Genomic DNA, 10,062 nt, shown 5'->3' with positions numbered 1-10,062 from the left:
GAACCTTGCGAGGAATTAAAACTTAATTCCTCTAAGAGAAGTAAATTTAAGACACAAATTGATTACAGTTTTTAATATGCTGTCTGTCTAAAATTTTCAATCAAAAATTGTCGCTCTGAAATGGGTTAAACACGAAACGCAATTATTTGGGGGCGAAATCGGGGTCAGGATGTCATAATATTTTACAATTGTAACTTTTCAAATGATCTCATTTTGTTACAAAATCAAAGCAGAGTAATTTTCTTTGAAAATCCTAAATTTTCCAAAACATTTTTCTAACGTAAGTAAGATCGCTAACAAGAAATGTATGGGGCTAGGCTACCAACAATGCCAGCCGTTATCGATTTAAAAGTACCTACTTATGGATGGTTGACTGAATGTAAAGGATAACAAGTTTCCTGAAACCGGAAGAAATTTAGAAAACTTCCTGTGTATCCCTCCGCTTATGTTATGATTACGAGGAGATGTGTGAACAGGCTTAATATTCTGGGAAGTTATATTATTGTTATTTGTGTTTAATTTTACGCATAATTTTACCATTAGTAAGAGTTTGCTGCAATTTATAAATTCCAACAGAGCATGAACCTTAAACAAATTTAATATCCCAGCATAAGTAAAGTGTAATTCTAGCCTTGAGTGTTATCCCTTATCTGGCTATATTTGTGTAAAATAGCACCGTAGGTTATTTTTTGGGTAAAATCATACCAAGCTTGCGGAGTCTTCTGAGTTCATAGTTATTTGTTTCATTGAATGTTAGATTGAAAGTGCACGTTATATTGTAGACACTAAGCATAATAATATTGGATTGTACGTTTTTTCTTGCTTAGGCGTTAAAATTAGTCGGAAGTAGTAACCCGGAAGTCTTAAGACGAATTTTTACCCCTAACGCCATCTGCACATAGCTTTATACGTTCAACCATCCATAGAATAGAATTAACATGACTTATATACTTGTGAATTTAAATTGAATGATTGTAGAAAGCTAGTTAGTCGTGAGAGCTATTATGTTCACCGTTGTGGGCTTGTTATCCCCTATGTTGCTATTAGCATTAGCAGTCGAGTTGGGCACAGGCCCCCGTTCTGAGTGATCGAGACTGAGTAGCAACAACAAGAGGATATCGCAGTCACAAATAGTACGTAAGTTAACTGTGTTCCTTTTATCAGAAAAGGCGTGTTCGTCGTCCAAAAGTAACTATAGTATGGATAAGCTACTGGCAATGTCAACCGTCATCTATTTAAAAGCACCTTCAAATGAAGTGTTAACATGTTTTATATACTAGTGAATTATTTTATATATTTCAAATAATTGTAGTGGTAGCTAGGCTATAAGTGAAGCATCTCCTTAATAAGAAAAATTCTTGTTTCTCCAGTGAAACGGATTTTACACGAAAACTTTACCCACCGAAAAAGAATTCTAGAAAACATATCTTAAGATTTTCAAATAAATGTCGAGATTTTAACCCTTTGTACTCGAAGATCTTTCAACAGTTAAAAAAATGGACGCAATCACTAGCATTTTGAAATATTTTTTACAAACTTACCTTACAATACCCCGAGATAACTGAAAGAAGTGGTAACTAAACATTAAGATGTAAAAAATTTCGCAATTAGAGTGATGGGTAATTTACAGACGACAGTGGTGACTGGTAGTCACCTCTCGAGTGAAAAGGGTTAATCTATTTTTTTGACAACCTCTACATCTAAACGATAAAGTGATATTTAAAATACAAAACTCCTACCTGCGTTACTGCATATTTACTACCCCTATTATAAATTTATAAGAACCTATAAAAACAATTGTAGACCTTTAACACTAGGTTTATGGAACGCGTCATTTTGACGCATTTCGAATTTTATAAGGAAAATTACAAAATCCGTTCGCATTTTTATTTTATCTCTTGTAATGACTTTTATCCATTGATCGAGGTAAATATAATTGAAGTCTATTTTCTTCAAAAGCGTTTAAATATTGAAATTATCTTTGTGGTATACCTATCTCTACGGATATGCGTCAATTTGAAGCAATCGTCATTTAGACAAAATTTTGAGTAAACATGCAAACATCACATCAATAATAAATAGGAATATACCGAGAATACTTCGATCGGTTATGCGCTATCGTTATCTCAAATGAAACAAGCGATAATAGAAAGAACAAACGCAGAATCTCAATTGATGTCAGATTTTGAAGGTTTCAGTTGCTTAGTTGGAGTATTGAAAAGTAAAATACTAGAATATTTCATAAATATATCTCACATTTTCATTTTTTTCCTTAAAGTATATAATTACATTGCTTCCTAAGCGCAGAAATGCCAACTGTTCCTGACGCGCCAAAATTATTAAATGAAACGGTAAATAACTACTAAATATAACTTTTGCATTTGTACAGTGGTGAATTATATAAGCCTAGGAATTATTTAGAAATAGTGGCGGATAAAAATCTACTAAATTGAATTTATTAAACCAAGAATCACAATTGATAAACTACCACTTTAAAATACATATTTGCCATCCGGAGCAAGTTGGCATCTCTGTAAGTGCAGTTATATGTCATATACACGCGTCAAATTGACGCGTGTTCATAGAGATAGGTATATAAGAAGCGTCCGTAAACCTAGTGTTAAGGGGTCTTAAAAAAAGACTAACATTCAAAAAAATGTATCACGAATTTATTTAGATTCATTAATTCTTTTTAAAAAATCGAAACTCCTGAGAGTAGCATGAAAAAGGATATCTTGAAGCTGTGTCCATATTTGATTACACATGGGAAATGATTTTTTGTTCCATTTATACAAGTACTATTCGGTGGTATAGATTACAAATTTGAATTTAGTTTTGTTTGCAAAGTTACAGATTTTTTTTCAAAATGATATTTTTAGTTTAGTTTGCTTTTTGTCTGAATGTACAAGTTTATAAAGAACGTATAAGTTTACAGGCATACACATACACTTGCCTGCTCCTTTGAATGTTACACATAAAACAAAAAAAATGACATTAACGTATCGAAACCTGAAATTAGTTTTGTTCTGAAAGCTGCAATTTTTCTCCAAATCGATATTTTTAGCTTAGTTCAGTTTTTGTCTGAATGTAGTTTACAAAGAATGTATAGGCATACTTATTTATTCCTTTAAAAATAACACTTAAGACAAAAAAAAAAAAAACATGACATTAACGTATCGAAACCTGAAATTAGTTCTGTTCTGAAAGCTACAAATTTTTTTCAAATTAATATTACAAATCTTTTTTTAAAATGATATTGCAGATTTTTAGTTTCAGATTTTTTTTCAAAATGATATTTTTAGTTTAGTTTGTTTTTTTGTCTGAATTTACAAGTTTATAAGGAACGTATAAGTTTACTTGCATACACATACACTTGCCTGCTCCTTTGAAAATAACACTTAAAACAAAAAAAATGACAACGTATCGAAACCTGAAATTAGTTTTGTTCTAAAAGCTACAATTTTCCTTCAAATTGATATTTTTATCTTAGTTCATTTTTTGTCTGAATGTAGTTTACAAAGTTTGTCCAAGCATACTTATTTGTTCCTTTGAGAATAACACTTAAGACAAAAAAACATATGACTCTAACGTACGCATCTGGAATTGAAATGTTTCCATCTCCTTTTACTACCACTTCCTACTAGAAAAGTGGAGACACTTATTATTCACTAGAGTGAATTTGAAAACAAAATCCTAGTTAAAAAATATATTATTGAATTACATAAAAAACTATAGCTTGTAGATGTAAACCGATAGCTGACTTGAAAGCGACGCGAAAAAATTTAAGATCCACACAAAAATATATGGGTCATTCTCACGAAAACTGTCATTTTTCAGTTCATAAAATCCCAAAAAAGTAAAGTGAATAAAAAGCTCTGAAACTTTTTATNTCCCTTATCTGGCTATATTTGTGTAAAATAGCACCGTAGGTTATTTTTTGGGTAAAATCATTCCAAGCTTGCGGAGTCTTTTGAGTTCATAGTTGTTTGTTTCATTGAAAATTAGATTGAAAGAACACGTTATATTGTAGACACTAAGCATAATAATATTGGATTGTACGTTTTTTCTTGCTGGCGTTAAAATTAATCGGAAGTAGTAACCCGGAAGTCTTACGACGAATTTTTACCCCTAACGCCATCTGTACATAGCTTTATACGTTCAACCATCCATAGAATAGAATTAACATGACTTATATACTTGTGAATTTAAATTGAATGATTGTAGAGAGCTAGCTAGTCGTGAGAGCTATTATGTTCACGGTTGTGTGCTTGTTATCCCCTATGTTGCTATTAGCATTAGCAGTCGAGTTAGGCACAGGCCCCCGTTCTGAGTGATCGAGACTGAGTAGCAACAGCATGAGGAAGACGTTATCGCAGTCACAAATAGTAAGTCTTCTGTTAACTGTGTTCCTTCTATCAAAAAAGGCGTGTTCGTCGCCCAAAAGTAACTATAGTATGGATAAGCTACTGGCAATGTCAACCGTCATCTATCTAAAAGTACCTTCAAATTAAGTGTTAACATGTTTTATATACTAGTGATTTATTTTATATACTTCAATAATTTTAATGGTAGCTGCGCTACAACTGAAGCATCTCCTTAATCGGAAAAATTCTTGTTTCTCCAGTGAAACGTATTTTACACGAAAACTTTACCCACCGAAAGAGAATTCTAAAAATCAGATCTTAAGATTTTTAAATAAATGTCGAGATTTTAACGCTTTGTACTCGAAGTCCTTTCAACAGCTAAAAAAAATGGACGCAACCACTAACATTTTGAAAGTTTTTTCACAAACTTACCCTACAATACCCGGAGATCACTGAAAGAAGTGGTAATTAAACATTAAGATGAAAAAAATTTCACAATTAGAGTGGTGGGTAATTTACAGGTGACAGTGGTGACTGGTAATCACCTCTCGAGTGGAAAGGGTTAATCTATTTTTTGACTACCACTACATCTAAACGATATAAAGTGGTATTTAAAATACGAAACTCTTACCAGTGTTACTGCATATTTACTACCCCTATTATAAATTTATAAGAACTGCATCAATCCTGTATAGACAATTACAGACCTTTAACCCTTTCGCGTCGACTGTCACAAATACGTGCCACCATAAAACCGTATCAATCAGGGTAAAAAGATAAAACTGGTAACCAAAGTAGTTCTTCAGCAGTTTATTTGTGGGCGAGGTTATAATTGTTTGATTTATTTAATTCACCATTACTTTAGTTCAAAATAAAATTATCTAGTTATACTTTGAACTAACATTGATTATATATATGATTAAACAAACAATAATTAAAGTAAAAGCAAAGTAAATCTGTTAAATTAGCAATGCCTACATTTAATCTACCGTTTTTTATTTATTTACATCCTGATTTTGATTGTGTACGAATGCTTTTATGAATCACCCGTCCCCAAGGGGTTAAAGGGTCTTGAAAAAAAAAGACTAACATTCAAAAAAATGTATCACGAATTTATTTAGATTCATTAATTCTTTTTAAAAAATCAAAATTCATGAGAGTGGCATGAAAAAGATATCTTGAAGCTATGTCCATATTTGATTACACCTGGGAAATGCTTTTTTTGTTGCATTTATACAAGTACTTGATCTTACAGATTTTTTTTTCAAAATTATATTTCTTGTTTAGTTTGTTTTTTGACTGAATGTACAAGTTTACAGAGAACGTATAAGTTTATATGCATACACACACAATTACCTGCTCCTTTAAAAATAACACTTAAGACAAAAAAAAAAANAAAAAAAAAAAAAAAAAAAAAAAAAAAAAAAAAAAAAAAAAAAAAACATGACAACGACGTATTGAACGACGAAAAAAACGTATCGAAACCTGAAATTAGTTCTGCTCTGAAAGCTGAAAAATATCTTGCAATAGAAAACAAAAATTATTCCCTATTGTTATTAACTTTAAAAACATATAAGCTTTAGATACATGCTCTAAAATTTAAATATTGCTATACAAGAAAAGTGTTTCCGACAGCTGTACAAGTTGGCAGCTATCCTATTATTTGTTCTTGTTTTATTAAATAAAGGAGACTTTTGTGGAGACTTTTATTTCCTTAGAGTCTGCAACCTAAAGACATTGGACTTACCATAAAAGAAGAAAAATCAAAATTTATTGCTGTAACTAGTAGACCACATAACTCCCACCTACTATAAATAAAATATTACGCTTCCGAAAGCGTTGATCAATCCAAGTACCTCTGCACTATCATTTCTAAGGATAATAATATCAAGCTTTAAATTGGTACTAGATTATTCAGGGCTAAATAGATGGCTTAAAAAATTATTTGTAATCTAATCTAAACTTTAATACCAAAACAAATATTTATGCAACTCTTTTTAAACCTATTATGCTGTATGGTGAATGAATGCGCTAATTTAAAAAAAAAAAAAAGATGAAGAGTGAGACTTTAAATCTTTAAGAACAATTCGTCGAAAAATATTTAACCCAATAAGAATAATAACAGATAGTTTTGTTTAATCATGAAGCACTATATAAAATATATAAACAACCTAATATTGCCAGGGTCATCAAATCCTACCGTACCAGATTGTTTGGACACATACTTAGATGCGACAACTCAGACCCTGTTAAACAAAGGTCACTTTTTCAAGTGTACAAAGGGCAGAGATGTGAACTTGCTCCGGACAGCACATATATATTTTAAGGTGGTTGTTTATCAATTGTGATTCTTGGTTTAATAAATTCAATTTAGTAGATTTTTATCAACCACTATTTCTAAATAATTCACAGAGTTATATGATTCACCACTTTATAACAGCAAAATTTACTTAGTAATCATTTACCGTTTCTTTTAATTATTTTGGCATGTCAGGAGCAGTTGGCATCTCTGCACTTAGGAAGTAATGTAATTATATACTATAAGAAAAAAAATTAAAATATGTAATATACATTTATGAAATATTCTAGCATTTTATTTTTCAATACTTGAACTAAGCAACTGAAACCTTCAAAATCTGACATCAAATGACATTCTGCTTCATTCAAAATAATTCGTAGGTTTATATAATTCACCACTTTATAAAATATTTGTCATGCTATACCTTTTAAAAAGCGAGCAAAAATAGTCAAATATTTACAAAATTTACTTAGTAGTTATTTACCGTTTTTTTAAAAATTATTTTGACTAGTCCGAAGCAGTTGGCATCTCAGAAAGGGTACCAAAAGAAGAGGAAGAATTAGCACAAGTTGTGTTGAGGTAGATCTTCAGGTCTGGCCTAAAGGTCAAAAGTTAGGGAGCCGCGGCGTCAGATAAGGTCCGTTGGAGAAAGCTTAATGATGCGGCCTTGACCTGTAATGGGCTGTAGAGCATTTGAAGAACTTTGTAAACATATCACACGAATAAAATTGTCTTATTTACACTGTATTAAGAAGATACAATTATCACGATAGAAATTTTTTTATTGTTTTTTTAAATTATAATTGCTAGATGGTCGTTTTTTCGCATTCTTTTAACCTACCTTCAAACCAAATTTTATTCAAACTGATTCCACAATTGCGGGCTTGAAACTGGAGAAGAAGTGAAGTGATTATGCCTTATTATGTGAAATAAATCATATTTAATTGGATACTTGTAAGCGACGTCACGCGTGTGTATCAAACTTGATTGGTTTTTGAATCAACAAATGCCACAATTTACACACAATTACGTCACTTACAGGTATCCGATTTAGTAAGTTTTAGTTTCTCTTTAATCTTTTGCACTCCATTGCCGGGCTCATTAAAGAATACCACTCTAATATATAAAATTTTTATATCTTGATAATTATTAACCAGAATATTTATTGAATTCTAGAAATTATATAAAAAAAATAGGTGAGGGAGTGCATAGGGAGTCTTCCCCTTTTGTAAATAGTGTAAATATTTTTTCTTTATCTTCAATTTGTTCCCTGTATTATGTATCAACTTGCGATTTATTTTTATGTATAACTCAGACTTGATTGTTTGATTATCAACAATCAAGTCTGATTATTGTTCATTCTGAGATTTAACCTTGATTTAACCTTATGTCAACGCAGCATCTCCCTTCCCTTCCTCCACATATTCTTCAATTTAGATGAAAGAGCAGATATCCATTCCTGGATAGGTACTCTGAAAAACTTGATTAGTTAGTTAGTTAACGTCTAGATCATACAGACGAATTAGAGCCCCTAGCTACTAAGATAATTAGCACATGAGTAGAGATAATTACTAAGATAATTAGCAGTATCTTAGCATTAGCTAAGATAATTAGCACATAGATAATTAGTATGAGTTAACACCTAGATAAATTTTCTTTTATTTACGAATAAATTTTTGTAGATAGCATTTAGTAAAAAACTATTTGTTTCGTCTATCTTTCGGTACTACTTTTTCAGGGTAGCGTTGATGAGGAAAAATTTAAAAAGTGGTTCAGAAAGTTTGAAGAAACAAAACTACTACTAATTCTTATCCTTATTTAATAAAATTTGAATAAAATGTATCTAAATATTAAAACTCATTCACTTATTTCTTAACCCATTAATGCCTATCAACAAAAAACTGGTCGTAATATCATTCCATACTATTGAATAGCTGCCAACTCTACCGGTTTTCCCGGAAAATTTTAATTTCATATTTAAAGTGGTACCGAAACTCATGTCATGCCATTAGACTTTTTGAATTATAATAATAATTACATATGAGTTTGACCACCACTACATATAAATAATTACAACGAATATATAAAAGCATAATAATCTTTATGAAAACAGATTTTAACCGAATCTAAATACAAATATATTTTTGTGTAAGATTGCTTTTCGGTGATTGTTTTACTACCACTTGAAAAGTCCATTCTCAGAAGGGTAAAAGTTGGCAGGTATGCTATTGTTATGCTAGTTGGGCACCAGATGCCAACTGATTTACTTTCCGCAAAAATTTCAATAAAGTGGTAGCAATTTTTTTCATAAAAGATATTTTCTGATTATTACAAAACGTGAAATTAATAGGAAAACGGCTGATAACCAATTTTTATATGTTTTTATCTGTAGTTATCAGACTATTTTAGTTTAAAACTGAAGTGGTAACCAACGTTATTAAAGCATTCTTGTATACTTAGTTCATTTATCTATAAATACTTACTATAATATATTATACTTAGCTAGCCAGGAGGCCGAGCGGTTAGCGCGCCTGACTGCGAAGCCAATGGCTGCGGGTTCGAATCCCGCTCTGGGCATGGATGTTTCTCTCTCTTTGTGTTGTCCTCTGTTGTGTGTGATGTGTGAATGTGGCCCATAATATAAACGGGTTTGTGGCAGCGTGGTGTGGGTAATGTTGCTCTCCTCCGTGACTTTGGCTCACAGGTGCCCACTGGGTAACGCGAAATGAGCAACAATTCATTAATAGTATAGGCAAAGATTCAAATTCAGTGCCTGCCATCAGGGGGGAAAAATTAATTATATGATGAAATACAAGTACGAATACGAGAATTACGCATAACGTTAAATATTTGCATAATCGAAAAAAAAATAANTTTATATACATACGTACATTGTATATACGTGCTATTATCGTAAATTTATACAATATATGTACTTAAGTACATACAAGCATGCAAACGCATAAACATTATTTTCATATACGTTCATACATACATTGTCTATGTATACAAAAATACAAAACATTGCCTTTTTGTACAAACTAACATGCCTGCGTACATGTATCATAAATGCATAATTATATGTACTAGGCATATGCGCATTGCATTAAGTATATTACAATATAATTATGAATATTGTACGTACAAACAACGTTTGTGCATACATTGTATGTATAGGAATCGCAAATTGTACGTTCATGCGTGCGTACATTCTATGTACATAAAAATATGTAAACACATGAATACTTACATAAAAAATTTGACTATAGTATACAATCGTAATAACTTGTAATCGTATAGTTTGATTACAAGTAATCACAATTACATGTAATCAAATTACATGTAATCATGATTACATGTAATCATATATTTTGATTACTTGTAATCATAATTACTTGT

This window comes from Parasteatoda tepidariorum, chromosome 9, assembly GCF_043381705.1.
Source record: "Parasteatoda tepidariorum isolate YZ-2023 chromosome 9, CAS_Ptep_4.0, whole genome shotgun sequence".
In the NCBI taxonomy this organism is placed as follows: Eukaryota; Metazoa; Arthropoda; class Arachnida; order Araneae; family Theridiidae; genus Parasteatoda; species Parasteatoda tepidariorum.
Note: the sequence above shows the minus strand (reverse complement) of the source record.